Source organism: Lepidochelys olivacea (genome assembly GCF_965140295.1).
Source record: "Lepidochelys olivacea isolate rLepOli2 genome assembly, chromosome: 1".
NCBI lineage: Eukaryota > Metazoa > Chordata > Testudines > Cheloniidae > Lepidochelys > Lepidochelys olivacea.
The window spans coordinates 217357843-217374926 of record NC_140411.1 but is presented as its reverse complement, the minus strand read 5'-3'; the positions used below and the strand labels follow the sequence as shown (position 1 = coordinate 217374926).

Here is a 17084-nt window from a genome sequence, read left to right as displayed (position 1 = left end):
TATTCACACTGTATGAAAGAATCTGACTTCCACAGCTGACACTTGTCACTGTACAACCCCTGATCTATGCCCCATGACCTTAGCCCCCTGCCTCCTCGACAGGAGCATATAGCCGAATTCACGATCCAGCCCATATAATGTAAGGACTTTAAACCATGTCTTTATAGAGTTCAGTTGAATTCACAATGGTCAGCTCTGGTGTGGCAGCTACTATCTCCCAGCAGCCTGTGATGGGATGTTAGATGGGGTGGGATCTGAGTTACTACAGAGAATTCTTTCCTGGGTATCTGACTGGTGAATCTTGCCCAACTGCTCAGGGTTCAGCTGATTGCCATATTTGGAGTCGGAAAAGAATTTTCCTCCAGGGCAGATTGGAAGAGGCCCTGGAGGTTTTTTGCCTTCCTCTGCAGCACGGGGCATGGGTCACTTGCTGGAGGATTCTGTGCTCCTTGAAGTCTTTAAACCATGATTTGAGGACTTCAGTAGCTCAGACATAGGTGAGAGGTTTATAGCAGGAGTGGGTGGGTGAGATTCTGTGGCCTGCGTTGTGCAGGAGGTCAGACTAGATGATCATAATGGTCCCTTCTGACCTTAATATCCATGAATCTATGAAACAGGTCCAGGGTTAGCTCAATACCAGCATAGATCCTGATCTCATTGAAGGGCATGACAAAGTTGGTATTGGATGCTGTGTGGGGCAGGGCTGGGCCTTAGTTATTTTTGAGGAAATAAAGGTGGCACAATTATTGTTTGAGAGAATGTCCATGACTCTCCCTTTTCCCCTGGGTCACCCTGTGACTTCCCCTCCAGACTCTATGATGAAAAGCCCAAACTCAAAAACAACAGGCCTTTAATGGGGAACTAAAACCTGCTGGGGAAATGGGTGTGTTCAGGGGAAGCTGACCGTGACGTTTGCTGTTCCAGAGGGAGCTTCCCCAGCGGGGTCTCAGTTGGATTACGATAATGTGGAGGAGCCTGCCTTGAGAAACGTCCTCCAGACTCCAGACAGCCGAGGTGAGCAATGATGAATCTGCCTCCTGGAAGCCACATTACCCCTTGGCTACTGCTGCTCCACCCCCTTCATTTCCTAATCTGCCCTTTGATCCTGAGCTCAGGGCTGGGAAGAATTAACCCAAAGTAGCCTGGCTGGAGCCAGGGAAGGGCTGTCAGGGTTCCCTCCTGACTCTGAACTCTAGGGTACAGATGTGGGGACCCGCATGAAAGACCCCCAAAGCTTATTTTTACCAGCTTAGGATAAAAACTTTCCCAAGGCACCAATTGCATCTTGTCCTTGAACAGTGTGCTGCCACCACCAAGTGATTTAGACAAAGACCAGGGAAAGGAGCACTTGGCGTTCCTATTTCCCAAAATATCCCCCCAAGCCCTTACACCCCCTTTCCTGGGGAGGCTTGAGAATAAACAAGATGAGCACAAACCAGCCTTGGATTTTTAAGACCCCCAAACCCCAATCAGATTCTTAAAAATAACCCCAGAACTTTATTAGAAGAACAAAAAAAGATAATAGAACAACTCTGTAAGATCAGAGTGGAAGATAATCTTACAGGCAGTCAGATTCAAAACATAGAGAATCCCTTTTGGCAAAACCTTAAGTTACAAAAAGACACAAAAACAGGAATACACATTTCCTCCAGCACAGCAAATTTCACAAGCCAAAACAAAGAAAACCCAACGCATTTTCTCGCTAGATTACTTGCTAACTTTACAGGAGTTGGAGAGCTTGCATCCTTGATCTGTTCCCAGCAAAGGTATCACACGGACAGACAAAAGCCTTTCCCCCCCCGGTCCAGATTTGAAAGTATCTTGTCCCCTCATTGGCCATTTTGGGTTAGGTGCCAGCCAGGTTACCTGAGCTTCTTAACCCTTTACAGGTAAAAGGACTTTGCCTCTGTCCAGGAGGGATTTTATAGCACTGAATACAGAAAGGTGATTACCCTTCCCTTTAAGTTTATGACAAGGGCATTCCACAATTAACAGCTCCCCTCATTGTTGCCTTAAGGAGCCACGTCTTTGTTATTTTTATGTTTCCTGTTTGCTTCCCCTCCAATGGCCTCCTTTGTTTTGCCCTGTGCAGTCTGGCAGGATAATATCAAACAGCTAAACTGAGGTGTATGTGGCATTCATAAGAAATAATACACACAAGTCCCTCCTTTGCCACACCTGGCATGTAGCTTATTTCTCTATTCAGTGGAAAGCCTCGTCTCATTACCATTAATTCCCATCATTATTTCAGAGGTCCCTGCCCTGCCTGGAGATGACCCAGGGGACGGTTATGATGATGTCAGAGAAATTTCTGACCCTGAAGATGACCCTGGTTCTGGACCGAGTGCCCAGGAAGTCACGGGAGCCCATGGGGAAAGTGTCAAGAACAGGGATTCACGGACAGGTGAGTGGAGTGTGGAGAACTCACCTGGAAGAGCCTTTACTGACCACTAGAGGTCACTGTCACTGCACTGAAATACAGTTATTGGTGAACTCTCAGGTGTGTCCCCGCCCTGACTTCTGCTAAACAGAGTTAAATGGATTGAAATCAAGACAGAGAGAAGATTTCCTAGATAAGGTCCCTGCTCCTACAAATACTAGATCTGTCAGTCTACTCACATGAATACTCTCTCTGACTTCAGTGGGACTGTCCAAATCATCAAAGTTACATGGGCCCATTGGCAGGATCAGGGCCAAAGTGCCCTTCCCCAAACCAGGTGTCAGTGCCCTGGATGGTAATGGGAAGAGCAGGTCCCTGGGGTGGGGTTAGTTAGCGGCCTGGCTTTGAAATCACTCTCTTCAATATGTAAATGTCCCCATTAGCACAGGATCAGAGCTGGGACCCAGGACTGAGCTCCCACTTTGCACCTCAAAGGAAACTGGGATGAAATGTGCATTTCTTTGGTCTTGATGGGAATAACGTGTGAATGAGCATTGTGTGGGTGGGTGAGATCTGTGATGTCCAGGCAAGTCCCATGGGCTAGGGTCCCCACCCTGCTCCAGCCAACAGATGTCTGCTGGCGTGTGGTCCCTTAGGGACTATATCAGCTGTCAGGAGTTACAGCAGCTCCCAGTGGCCTATCAGGGAGTCGTCACCAGCTCACTGCCATCCCCACATTTCTCCTGCACCAGGGAGGTCTCAGAAGAGAGAGAATCCGCTCCCACATGTTTTCTTTGAAGAACAGAGAGAGAGATAATGGTTTAAACATGTCAGAGGCCCACTAAGAGGAACTGTGGATGGGGGCTGATTCACAGCCCATGCTGTATGTTGCCCATCCATTATGTGAGTGCACATGAGTGGAGAATGAATACATTGACTGTAATGTGACTTGCTTGCTATTTTCAGGCTGGAGTCTGCACTCGCTAAGAAGTGAAGGGGCCTCTGGGGCTGAGAGGGAAGCCCTGTCCCCATCTTCTCATGACCCAGGTTATGATGACGTTGATGATGGCGTCTCTGAGACATCAATATAAGAATGGCTGGGTTCAGATCAAATATCCTGTGAGGATGTAAATGCTGTATGGTTAGACTCTTTCTGTCCCAAATGCTCATTGACCCAACGGGGTATTGGAGACAATCCCTGCCTGGGAACTGCTTCAATTAGCTTTTTGATTTCAGTTTTGTTTAGATGCAAGAAATAAGTCTGACTGAGACAGGGGCTGTGATTTCCCCTCTAATTTCCCATTGATCAGACAGTCTGGAACTTCCCTGCTTTTTTGTCCCTAACACTTCTTCATTGTGAATTTTTGCTTTTTCTTATTAAACCCTTTTTGAAGATCTGTTCCTGGGCTGATGTTTCTCTCATGAGGTGTGTTGGGTGGTTCCACGTGGACCAGCAGGGAGAGAAATGGAGACTGATGTGACGGGTTTGGTCACAGAGACCCCCTTGGGACTGTCACCTGACGTGCTGAGACTACCTCTGAGCCCGTTTTCTCTGCCAGTTTGGGACTCCAGAACCCTGCCTTGTTGAGCCAGACACACTTGCCTGCGACAATAGTCTCAGGTCTGATCCACGCCCCCAAAGTTGCAGACTTTAACCAAAAACTGCTCAGCAGGTCTCCTATCTCCAGCACCCAGACACCCAGCTTCCAATGGGATCCAAACCCCAAATAAATCCATGTTACTCTGTATAAAGCTTATACAGGGTAAACTCATAAATTGTTCACCCTCTATATCACTGATAGAGAGATATGCACAGTTGTTTGTTCCTCCAGGTATTAATCACTTAGTCTGGGTTCAATAATAAAGAAAAGTGATTTTATTAAGAACAAAAAGTAGGATTTCAGTGGTTTCAAGTAATGACAGACAGAACAAAGTAAGTTACCAAGCACAATAAAGCAAAAACACACAAGTCCAGCCTAATACATTAAGAAACTGATTACAGGTAAAATCTCACCCTCAGAGATATGCTAATAAGCTTCTTTCACAAACTAGGCTCCTTCCTAGTCTGGGCTCAATCCTTTCCCCTGGTACAGACTTGTTAGTTCCAGCAGACATCTTAGGTGGAAAGCAGGGGTGTTCTCATGACTGGCAGCCTCCTTTGTTTTGTTCCACCCTCTTTTATAGCTTTGGCACAAGGCTGGAATCTTTTCTCTCTCTGGGTCCCCACCCCTCCTTCTAATTGGAAAAGCCCCAGGTTTAAAATGTATTCCAGTGTCAGGTGACATGCTCACATGTCCTGTGAGACCCCAGCCTCCATTCTTCCTTCGCTGGTTCCCAGGAACACAGGAAGGCTTGCAGGTCAATAAACCATTTACAACCAATTGTCCTAGTCAATGGGAGCCATCAAGATTCTAAGCCATCATTAATAGCCCACACTTTGGGGTCCAGAGTCTCGGATCAACCACCAAGAAAACTGTCTCCTGAACAAACAAAGCTTCTCCTGGCAGGAGACAGCTCCACTGCGCCTGAGGGACAATGCTGATCAATGCAGGCCATGGAATGGGAAGGAATCTTTCATTTGTCAAAGGCCCAAATGCTGAAGACTCCGATCCTCAGAGGCATTTAAACCCCCCTAATGTCCATTGATTTCAATGGAGCTTAAATACCTCTGCAGATCTCGGCCTTAGTGGCTTGAAGATAAAGACTGAGACCTTCCATGAAACATGATATTCTAAGCGAAGGTTGAAATGCTTTGTTTAGATAAGGTTAGATTTGTTCACCTTTGTTTAAAGAAGGCATCTTTGTACCGTTTTGACTCTTATGTTGCATGGTGCATTGTGGGTGTGGCACATGGTGGCAGTGTGTGATGGTATCCACGTGGTGGTGTGTTATGTGATTTCTACAGAGTGTGTGGTGGTTGGATGTTGCATGTGATGGTGTGTATATTATGTGGGGGAGTGATGCGTTGGAGTTGTATGTTGTTTATGTGCTGGGTGGGGTGTGAATGATGTGTGGTAAAGGATTGTGTTGGGCATGTGGATGTGACTGTGGATGTGATGTGGGGGTGCTATGATACAATTTAAAAGTCAAAAAGATAAAGTCAAAATGAAACATTTTAATAATTTCCTCTCAGAAATATTCAGGAAATCTATACTTCCTACAGAATGTTTTGATTTTGTGGAATCAGCATTTTCTGATGGAAAAATATTCCAATAGGAAAAAATGCAACTATTTGTCCTGGTTCTCTTTCTAAAAGATACGCTTTAGGTCAACCAAAACTGTGGGCTTGATGTAGGAATTCCTGTGTGAAATGTGTGTTATTCAGGAGGTCAGATGAGCTGATCATAATGGTCCCTCCTAAGCTGTGAAAGTCAAATATGAATGCCTGATGTGAGATAACATAGCCAGATCCACCCACTTCCAACGATCCAGGGAACCCTACAACACCCCTCCACCAAAATAGTTCAGACAACTGTAGCAGTGTCACTAATGAAAGAGCAAGCAAATGGCAGAAGTCTGCAGGAGATTAAAACAGCCCTACTGGGTTTTGGTTACAGTATGATCACGTCCACTCCCTGAAGGTAATAGAAAGGGGATGTACTGGAAGCAAAAACATACAGAGGTAATTAAGCATCCTGGCTGATTTCTACAATATCTAGCAACTGACCCAGGACCGGATTAACTTTTTGTGGGCCCGGCACCAAACATATTTGTGGGCCCCCTGTGGAATGAAGAGGCCAGGGGCAAGAGCACAGCTGGCAGGGTGGATTTGATTTAAATCACGAGTCAGAAAGACTCAATTTAATCATGGTTTTCCACATAAAAGTGTATTCTTGTTGTTTGTTATAACCTTAATACATATTCTTCACAACTCAGAGATAGATGTAGGTTTCATTTTTAGAAGGTACACAGTATACATTTTTAAACTGTGATTTATTTTGAAAACTTTTCAGATTAGTTTTACAGCTATATCACAAAATGAATGAGTGTTTGGTTATTTCATTTCCCAAAGGTAACTGAAGCAGATATTTGTGAAGTTATTGGGAGGTGAACTATCTCCAATTCAACAGGTTAATCATTAATATCTGGAGGATTTTCTTGCCAGGCTGTATTAGGAGGAGAACATCACCAGACAGATATTTAAATTGTTTTATTTAACTAAAACAACAATGTTAAGTAAGTATTCTGGATATTTTTCTTCAACAAGAAACAGAATTGTTTAACAAAAAAGCATATGTCCCTCACTTCTCACCTTTTTCTCCAGACTTCTTTTCCTTGTCCAGATCTATTCCACCCCCAACAATCTTCTATTCATTGAACTTTTTGAAACTTTTCACTTTTAAAGACAGGTAAGGGGTTGACCCTGTGTACACAAATTTGCAGAGGGACAATAGGGTTGAGGTCTGTTATTTCCCACCTCTATATATTATTTATGTATTTATTTAAAACATTTTTGCTGTAAATAAGCATGTTACCTCTGGAGACACAAATCCACAGTCTGAGAACTGCAAAACTCAGCATCTCTGATGGTATCTTCTAGACTGAGCACTGAGTCCCATTGGGTAGATAGAAAAATTAACCTAAATAATCTATACAGAAGCCTGTGGAACCCCATCAGATTGGGTCCCTAATCCATGAACTATTAGAACTTATTTACAAAACTTTTCTTAAACATTACACGAATATATTGTCTCATACAATAGAATTAAAATTTATAATCCCAATTCCATGATGAGATATAATGTACCTTAATTAAAACTATCTTTAGCTATCTTTTCTTCAAAAATCCAATTAAAATAAAAAAAAATCTGATTATTTGATTTTTTTAAAAAGAAGTCATTGATTTTTATCCACCCTGACAGTTGGGCAGGGTGGGGGGAGGATTGGTCCCCAGCTGGAGCGAGGCAGGGACCAGGGTGCAAGATGAGCACAGCGGGGCATGTGGGGAGGATTAGTCCCTGTTGACTGGAGCAAGGCAGGGGCTGAGGGCAAAATCACAGCCGGGTGGGAGCTAGGATTGGTCCTTGGAGCAAGAGAGGGGCTGGGGGTAAACTGCAAGGGCAGCAGGGCAAACAGGATCCCCCCCACCCCTGCTCACAGAGAGTGATCTTTGGCCCTGGTTCTAGCCCATTCTCTTTGTCTCGCTCTGCAGCGAACTGAGGGTGGGGGTGCACTGAGCACAGGGCTGGGTGTGAAGGAGCAGGCTGGGGGTTGGGTTGCAGGGTCTGAACAGGAGCTAGAATGAGGGAGGGGGCTGAGGGTTGGGGCAGGAGGTTGGGGTGTGGAGCACTTACCTGGGGCAGCTCCCATTTGGTGGGAGGGGTGCAGATGGGTATGTGGGGGAAGGGTGCAGGAGCTCCAGTTTGGTGCTCAGCATGTGGGTGGGGATGTGTGTGGGGTGCAGGAGTCAGGACTGGGGACTGGGTGTGTGTGAGGGGGGTGCAGGAGTCAGGGCAGGGTATGTGTGGGGGGGGTGCAGGAGTCAGGGCAGGGGGCTGGGGTGTGGGCTGGGGTTGTGGGGGTGCTCCCAGCCCCCTGTGCTGAGCAGCTCATGGCAGGGGGCTGGAGGGGGTATGCCCCAATTCCACCCCCTTCCCCAAGGCCCCACCCCTGCCTCTTCTCCGCTTCCTCCCCCTCCCTGGCTCTGGCAAAGAGCTGATCGGCGGCAGGGAGAGGGACGGAAGTAGCGAGCTGGGGGAAGAGGCTGGGGAGGGGGGAGCTTGGTTGCTGGCAGAGCCTGCCATGTAGGAGAGAGCAGGAGTGTAGGAGTGTAGGGCGGAGAACAGTGGCTGGCCGGGGCCCCTTCGGAGCATGGACCCGGCGCCCTGGCACCAGTGGTGACATTGCTAAATTTGCTACTGAACTGAACGATCTAGGTACTCGTACGGCCCCGTCATTGTAATATCTCAGCCTCTCCCAGACATTCATCAATTTACCTCACATCATCCCGGTGAGTTACATAAGTGTCATTGTCCCCAGTGTACAGGTGGGGAGCTGAGGCACAGAGTGGTTAATAATGTAGCCACAGATAATGCTTTGGGATAACCCAGGCCAGTAAGGGCTTCAGACAACATCTGCCTTGCAACGCTGGCTGCCTTAAATGCGATATTGCTGTGGCTCACTACTGGCTGAGACCATTAATGCCTTGCTATGGAAGAGCACAGAGCCATCCTCACTCAAATGATCCATTGTTAGGCCCATGCCCAAGAAGCCATGACGTGAAGCTCTCATTGCCCTGCTTTTACTCTCCATGTTCTGGGTAATTTCACTGAGCAAATTGTGGAGAAGCTACTCTGATGTCACCTGAGGTCTCCTGCTGTACCTGAGTTATTTTAGTCAGGAGAAATCCTGGGCATGGGATGGAAACTGCTCTGATTTCATGAGTTGATGATCTCCTAGCCGTGCTGGCTCTCTTAGATCTGCCATCAACTTTTGACATTCTTGACTCTGATTTTGTGGCTTTGCCTGCATGTCATAGCTGGGGTGCAGGATACTGCCCTAAAATGACTCCATTCCTTCCTTCCACAGAGATCCCTGAGGGTCAAGGAAGACAGGGCAAGGAGAAACGTTAAAGTTTTCAGTTTTGTTGTTTTTGTCAAAAATTTGAATTTCAACATAACAAAAAGGGGAAAAAATGTCCAACAAAGGTTCATCACACTCTGCCCCTGTTCTTCTCCCAGCTCTGGTGCTGTGTAACTGCCCATCGACCCTGCAGGAGATCTTTTGTGCCCTTCTACGAGGCTCTGTTCTGTAACCGCTCATGTCCAGAGTCTCTTTGGCCTCTGGCGAATAGCGTGATGCAGGAGATGTCTTGGACCGTGGCACTATCAGAATGTTTCTTTTCCATCTCACATGAATGCCGCAGTCCCATACTCTAGCATTTTTTGTGGTCTTAGCTGAGAGCCAGCTGGCTCAGAATGGTGATACTGGTAGCTCAGGGAAATGCCTGAAAAATGTGAGGTGATGCTGTTATCTCCCATCATTGAAGTGGTTTCCCAATCTGTCAGTGAGGTTTTCAATGTGTGTGACTTCTAAGTCCCCCACTGCTCCTCAACCCCATCAGTTCCCAGTGCCTGATGCCCGGTTCCTTTTGTGTTTTGATACATGAGTTGAATGATTTGTCAGTGAAGTGGACTCATTACAGGTATCCATGGCTCTGTGATCTTCTCACTACATGACCTTCATGTGCTTTACATTGGCATATAGCAGACCTTCTTTTCACTGACTTAATTCTCTTGGTCAGAGGCAGTATACCCACAGGTCTCTGTTGTTTGTATTGGCTTCTTCTTTACAGCAGTGTGCAATTCCAGGCCTTACCCTATGATCCCCTCTGTTGTCTGGGTCCTGGATAAATACAGGACTCTCCCTCTTTCCCTTTGTGACTGCTCAGATGCTCCTGCCACACATCTCCCAATAACCGGGTCATAAATACTACGAGCTACCCAAGAAGAAAACTAAATTCTCAAGACGTAAACAATCTGGGCAGCAATCTTCCTTATCCCAGCCATCCACCTAAAAACACCAATTTTATTGTGATGGTTGAGGTGCTGGCAAACCACTCCCAACAACTGAGCATCACTATTCACCCACTTGGCCACCATCTGGCAGTGTTCTGCTGCACCTGGGAATGCCTAACATCGTACCGATGGGTCCTAGAGTTTGTTTGTTTGTTTGCCATGGGTACTCTATCCATTTGACCTCCCCCCGGCCCAACATCCTTCCCCATCACTGTTCGTGGACCCTTCTTACAAGAGTGTACTATGACAAGAGGTAGACTGTCTCCTCCAGCGAGGAGCCATAGAACTGGTACCTCAACATCTTCGAGGAAGGACGATTGCCTCCTCAGCGTTCGGTCTCTCCGAGCAGCTCACTGAGTCACCAAAACCGCTATGTGACTGTTTAGAGAGCAGGGCGTGCAGATCAATGCCCAGAAATCAACCCTTATTTCTGTGTAATGACTGGTGGAAAGACCCAGCCACCGTTTGCAAAGAGATCCCCTTTGTGCAAAAACCTCCGTCATAGCTCCTCATTTCCGACACATCACTCATAGGATGGAAAGCACATCTGAACCACCTCACAACACAAAGAAAAGGGTAACCCATGGGGATATCCCTCCACATCAATCTCCTTGAGCTAATGGCAGTCAGGAATGCCTGCGCCTACTTCCTCCATCTGATCAAAGGATCACACAGAAAAGTCCTAACAGACAATGTTTTCTTCATGTTCTACATCAATTGACAAAGGGGAGCCTGGTCTCCCTCCCTCTGCGCGGAAGTGATGAGACCATGAAATTGGTGTATCTCCCACGACATTACACTGTCAGCAGCCTACCTCCCGTCTACATAGAACTCGATGGCGGACAGTCTCAGTTGCAAATTCCCACATAACCACGAGTGAGAACTAGACGCAGTAGTACTTCATGATCTACTCAGGCAGTGGGGGACACCAACCACACACGGGGGGGAGGGATAGCTCCGTGGTTTGAGCATTGGGCTGCTAAACCCAGGGTTGTGAGTTCAATCCTGGAGGGGGCCATTTAGGGATCTGGGGCAAAAAAAAAATTGGGCATTGTACCTGCTTTGAGCAGGGGGTTGGACTAGATGATCTCCTGAGGTCCCTCCAACTCTCATATTCTATGATTTTATGAAACCTGTTCACCACTGACCGGAACAAGAAATGTCCATGCTACAGTTCCAGAGCGGAGATAGGAACACTCCCTTGGCAATGCTCTCCTCCTCCTTTGTGATGGTGCCCCCCATAAGGCTTAATGGAAATATGCTTATGCATATATATGACATAACTGGAATATGTTCCATGGTACATATGCCTAGTAACATATCTATGTAAAGGTTATGATCTATGTTAGGATATAGATATTCAGGTCTGTCTGTAAAGGCCTATACGCTAAGAATTTAGGTGTATTCTTATCACTTGGCTAGTTATAGAGATATAAAAGAAAGAATCAAAATCACTGTCTGCCAGTGTAAGGGCCTTCTCTTAACTGTGACAGTGTGAGGCCCTGTTCTTAGGCTAAGGCCTTTGGCTAAGCAACAGGCAGCCATAAACTGGGAAGCGACCGGTCACAGCCTCACATTCCAAACTAGTCACATTGAAAGAAGGTGCTATTGGGCTGTTAGGAATACAATCCTGTCCTGATAGTGCCTATCACCTCAAGAGAAAGGGAAGTGCCTAGAAAATGTAAAAGGAAACTTAGTTTGATAGCATCCTGTCTGGCAAGAACTCACTTATCAATAGCTGGGATATGAAATCCTCACTTCTGTATTGTTTTGTCATTATAGTTCCCACTTTGCTATTGTTTGTCTGTATAATCTCTGTCTGGTTCTGTGATTGTTTCTGTCTGCTGTATAATTAATTTTGTTGGGTGTAAACTAATTAAGGTGGTGGGATATAATTGTTACATAATTATGTTGCAATATGTTAGGATTGGTTAGTTAAATTTCAGGGAAATGATTGGTTAAGGTATAGGTAAGCAGAATTCAAGTTTTACTGTATAGTCTGCAGTCAATCAGGAAGTGAGGTGGTGGGTGTTGGTATGGGTGTGCGGGTGGGGGAGATGGGAACAGGGAATGGGGGTAAGGAAATTGGAATCATGTTTTGCTAAAGGGGGAGATGGGAACAGGGAATGGGGGTAAGGAAATTGGAATCATGTTGGTTAAGGACAGGAATGAGAACAAGGACACAGGTGTAAGGCTCTGTGGTGTCAGAGCTGGGAAGGGGGACATTAAGGAAGGAAACTGGAATCATGCTTGCTGGAAGTTCACCCCAATAAACATCAAATTGTTTGCACCTTTGGACTTTGGGTATTGTTGTTCCCTGAAGGACCAGGGAAGTAAGTGGGTGAAGAAATAAGCCCCCTAACAATCTACTGAATCTATTAATCCTATTTGTATGCATGTATCATTTTTGTATTCGAAGTTATGAATATTGGCCGTGTACGGGCTTGATTTCTAAATAACCTTAGTAGAGCTTTTGGTCAGTTCCTGGAGAAACGAATTGTCAAAATTATGTGCCTAATCAAGAAGCACTTAAGGAACAATGCATCTTGGAATGCTCCAATCCACATAAGAAGTCTTCCTGGAGACACTCAAGATACCATTTGGGCAAGTGCTTCTGCCTGTAAAAACTGTGAGTCATGCATGGGCATGTGACTTGCCCACGTGACTCCAGAACTCCATCTTGGAGCTGGATTTTGCATAGGAGAGAGGAGGGGGTCTCCACCCACAAGACAAAGTATATTTAAGCCTTTGGGAGACCCCTCCATTTTGTCTTCAGCTGGCTAAAGAGAGAGCCTCTCCACCCCCAAGAAAGAAACTGGAACAAAGGACAATAACCACAGGGGGTATGAGTGATTGCTGGACCTGGACTAGAAAGAGATTAGTCTGTAAAAGGAACCTTACTGGAACTGGTGAGATTTTATCAGTATTCAGTTTTTATTACTGTACTAGACCCAGACTGACATGTTTTATTTTATTTTGCTTGGTAATTCACTATGTTCTGTCTGTTACTACTTGGAACCACTTAAATCCTACCTTCTGTAGTTAATAAAATCACTTTTTACTTATTAATTAACCCACAGTATGTATTAATACTTGGGGGGGGGGGGGGCAAACAGCTGTGCATATCTCTCTATCAGTGTTATAGAGTGCAAACAATTTATGAGTTTACCCTGTAATAGCTTTACACAGGGTAAAACAGATTTATTTAGGGTTTGGACCCCACTGGGAGTTGGGCATCTGAGTGTCAAGGACAGGAACACTTCTGTAAGCTGGTGTCAGTTAAGCCTACAGCTGTTAGGGGACGTGGTTCAGACCTGGGTCTGGGTTTGCAGCAGGCTAGCGGGTCTGGCTCAAACCAGGCAGGGTGCTGGAGTCCTAAGCTGACAGGACAGGAAAGCAGGGGCAGAAGTAGTCTTGGCACATCAGGTGGGAGCTCCCAGGGGAGTTCTGTGATCCAACCCATCACAAGGAACACTCCCTAGGCAATGCTCTCCTCCTCCTTTGGGATGGGGACCTCTTTTACAGTATCCTTTCCTTTCCCCGGATATCAAAGATCCCACTGAAAATAAAAAAAGACAGAGCACACATCATTCTGATTGGTCCTACGTGGTTCAGACAGACCTAGTATCCTTACCTCTCACAGAGGACAATGTGCCCACCATTCCCTCTCCCACTCACTCAACGTCTTGTCCACTTAGAAACTGAAACAGACTTTCACCATCTAGTAGAGGGGTACTCAAATGTAAAATTGCAGAACTACTAACTGTGGTTTCTAACCTCATTTAAATATGCTTCTGCACCGAATGACTGGAGGATAGCTAATATGATGCCCATTTTTTAAAATGGCAACAGAGGTGATCCCGGCAATTACAGTCCGGTAAACCTGATTTCAGTACCACACAAACTGGTTGAAACTATAGTAAAGAACAGAATTGTAACACATATAGATGAACATAATTTGTTGGGGAAGAGTCAGCATGGTTTTTGTAAAGGGAAATTGTGCCTCACCAATCTACTAGAATTCTTTGAGGGGGTTAACAAGCAGGTGGACAAGGGGGAATTTTCCACTGAATGCATCGGATGAAGTGAGCTGTAGCTCCCGAAAGCTTATGCTCAAATAAATTTGTTAGTCTCTAAGGTGCCACAAGTACTCCTTTTCTTTTTGAGAATACAGACTAACACAGCTGCTATTCTGAAACTAGTGGATATAGTGTACTTATATTTTCAGAAAGCCATTGACAAGGTCCCTCACCAAAGGCTCGTAAGCTAAGTAAGCTGTCATGGGATAAGAGGGAAGGTACTTTCATGGATTGATAACTGGTTAAAAGATAGGAAACAAAGGGTAGGAATAGATGGCCAGTTTTCAGAATGAAGGGAGGTAAATAGTGCTGTCCTCCATGGGTCAGTACTGGGACCAGTCCTATTCAAAATATTCAGAAATGAACTGGAAAAAGGGGTAAACAGTGAGGTGGCAAAGTTTGCAGACGATACAAAACTACTTAAGATTGTTAAGTCCAAAGCAGACTGCGAAGAGCTACAAAGGGATCTCACAAAACTGGATGACTTAAAAACAAAATGCAGATGAAATTCAATGTTTATAAATGCAAAGTAATGCACATTGGAAAACATAATCCCAACTATACAAATAAAATGATGGGGTCTAAATGGCTGTTACCACTCAAGAAAGAGATCTTGGAGTCATTGTGGATAGTTCTCTGAAAAATACCCACTCAACATGCAGCAATAGTCAAAAAAGTGAACAGGATGTTGGGATTCAATAAGAAAGGGATAGATAATAAAGAAATATCATCTTGACTCTATATAAATCCATGATATGCCTGCATCTTGAATACTGCATGCAGATGTGTTCACCCCATTTCAAAAAAGATATATTGGAATTGGAAAAAGTTCAGAAAAGGGCAGCAAAAATTATTAGGGTTATGGAACAACTTCCGTATGAGGAGAAATTACTAAGATTGGGACTTTTCAGCTTGGAAAAGAGATGACTAAGGGAGGATATGATAGAGGGCTATAAAATCATGACTTGTGTGGAGAAAGTAAATAAGAAAGTGTTATTTACTCCTACTGATAACACAAGAGCGAGGTATCACCAAATGAAATTAACTGGCAGCAGGTTTAAAGCAAACAAAAGAAAATATTTCTTCACACAACACACAGTCAACCTGTGGAACTCTTTGCCAGAGGATGTTGTGAAGGCCAAGACTACAACAGAGTTCAAAAAAGAACTAGATAAATTCATGGTGGATAGGTCCATTAATGGCTATTATCCAGGATGGGCAGGGATGGTACCCCAATCCTTTGTTTGCCAGAACCTGTGAATAGGGTCGGGGGATGGATCACTTGATGATTCCGTGTTCTGTTCATTTGCTCTGGAGCCCCTGGCATTAGCCATGTTTTGTAAGATAGGATACTGGGCTAGATGGACCTTTGGTCTGACCCAGTATGGCCGTTCTTATGTTCTCAGTGCTCTCACACCCGACCACCAGACGGTTCCTCAAGGATATTTTAAATCTCTTTCCACAAACCTGGCTTCCCTCTCCCATATGGGACTTAAAATGGCCACTAAAAGGACTGACCAGTCTTCCCTTTGAACCTGTGCCCCCCTGTTTGTTGACTTATCTCTCAGTGAAAACGGGCTTTCTGATAGGGATTACTTTGGCTAGGAGAATAAGAGAAACTGCAGCTCTGATGGCACATCTCCCCTGTATGGTATTCTTTCAGGATAAGGATACACTCAGACAATATGCAAAATTCATTCAGAAGGTAACGTCCCCATTTCACATGAACTGATTGATTCACCTTCCAACCTTCTACATCAAACCTCACAGAGATAACAGAGAGGCTATATTACATACCATAGATGCCTTCTACCCAGACAGAATAAAGGCCTTCAGGAAATCCTCTCCATTTCAGAAAGATCCAAGGGCTCAGAAATACCGGCCAAAAGACTTTTCAAGTCGGTCTCAAACTGTATCTGGCAATCACAGTTTCATAGGACTAGAAAGGACCTCAAGAGATCATCTAGTCCAGTCCCCTGCACTCTTGGCAGGACTAAGTATTATCTAGACCATCCCTACAGGTGTTTGTCTAACCTGCCCTTAAAAATCTCCAAAGATGGAGACTCCACAACCTCCATAGGCAATTTATTCCAGTGCTTACCCACCCTGACAGGGTGGGTAAGCACTGGAATAAATTAATTTTTCTGGAATAAATTATTTTTTGGAATTAATAACTGGAATAAATTAATTTTTCCTTAATGTCCAACCTAAACCTCCCTTGCTGCAATTTAAGCCCATTGCTTCTTGTCCTATCCTCAGAGGTTAAGAAGAACAATGTTTCTCCTCCTTGTAACAACCTTTTCTCAACTTGAAAACTATCATGTCCCCTCTCAGTCTTCTCTTTTCCAGACTAAACAAACCCAATTTTTTCAATCTTCCCTCAGATCATGTTTTCTAGACCTTTCATCATTTTTGTTGCTCTTCTCTGGACTTTCTCCAATTTGTCTACATCTTTCCTGAAATGTGGAGCCCAGAATTGGACACAGTATTCCAGTTGAGGCTTAATCAGTGTGGAGTAGAGTGGAAGAATTACTTCTCATGTCTTGCTTACAACACTCCTGCTAATACATCCCAGAATGATGTTTGCTTTTTTTGCAACAGTGTTACACTGTTGACTCATATTTAGCTTGTGGTCCACTATGACACCCAGATCCCTTTCCACAGTACTCCTTCCGAAGCAGTCATTTCCCATGTTGTATGTGTGCAAAGGATTATTCCCTCCTAAGTGGAGTACTTTGCATTTCTCCTTATTGAATTTCATCCTATTTACTTCAGACCATTTCTCCACTTTGTCGAGATCATTTTGAATTATAATCCTCTCCTCCAAAGCTCTTGCAACCCCTTCCAGGTTGGTATCATCCAAAAAATTAATAAGTGTACTCTCTATGCTATTATCTAAATAATTGATAAAGATATTGAGCAGAAACCGACCCAGAACTGATCCCTGTGGGACCCCACTCATTATGCCCTTCCAGCATGACTGTGAACCAATGATAACTACTATCTGGGAATGCTTTTCCAACAAGTTATGCACCTACCTTATAGTAGCTGCATCTAGGTTGCATTTCACTAGTTTGTTTATGAGAAGGTCATGCTAGACAGTATCAA

At 44.8% G+C, this 17084-nt stretch overlaps 1 pseudogene across 1 annotated transcript in view; it reads left to right on the top strand.

Moving 5' to 3' along the window:
* Positions 1-3779, top strand: part of LOC311526290 (antigen WC1.1-like) — a 65863-nt pseudogene extending 62084 nt beyond the window's left edge. The window contains exons 14-16 of the transcript XR_014714723.1: positions 925-1014; positions 2252-2404; positions 3347-3779. The product of XR_014714723.1 is annotated as an antigen WC1.1-like (transcript). The remainder of the gene's footprint in view (positions 1-924; positions 1015-2251; positions 2405-3346) is intronic.
* Positions 3780-17084: the final 13305 nt, after the last annotated feature.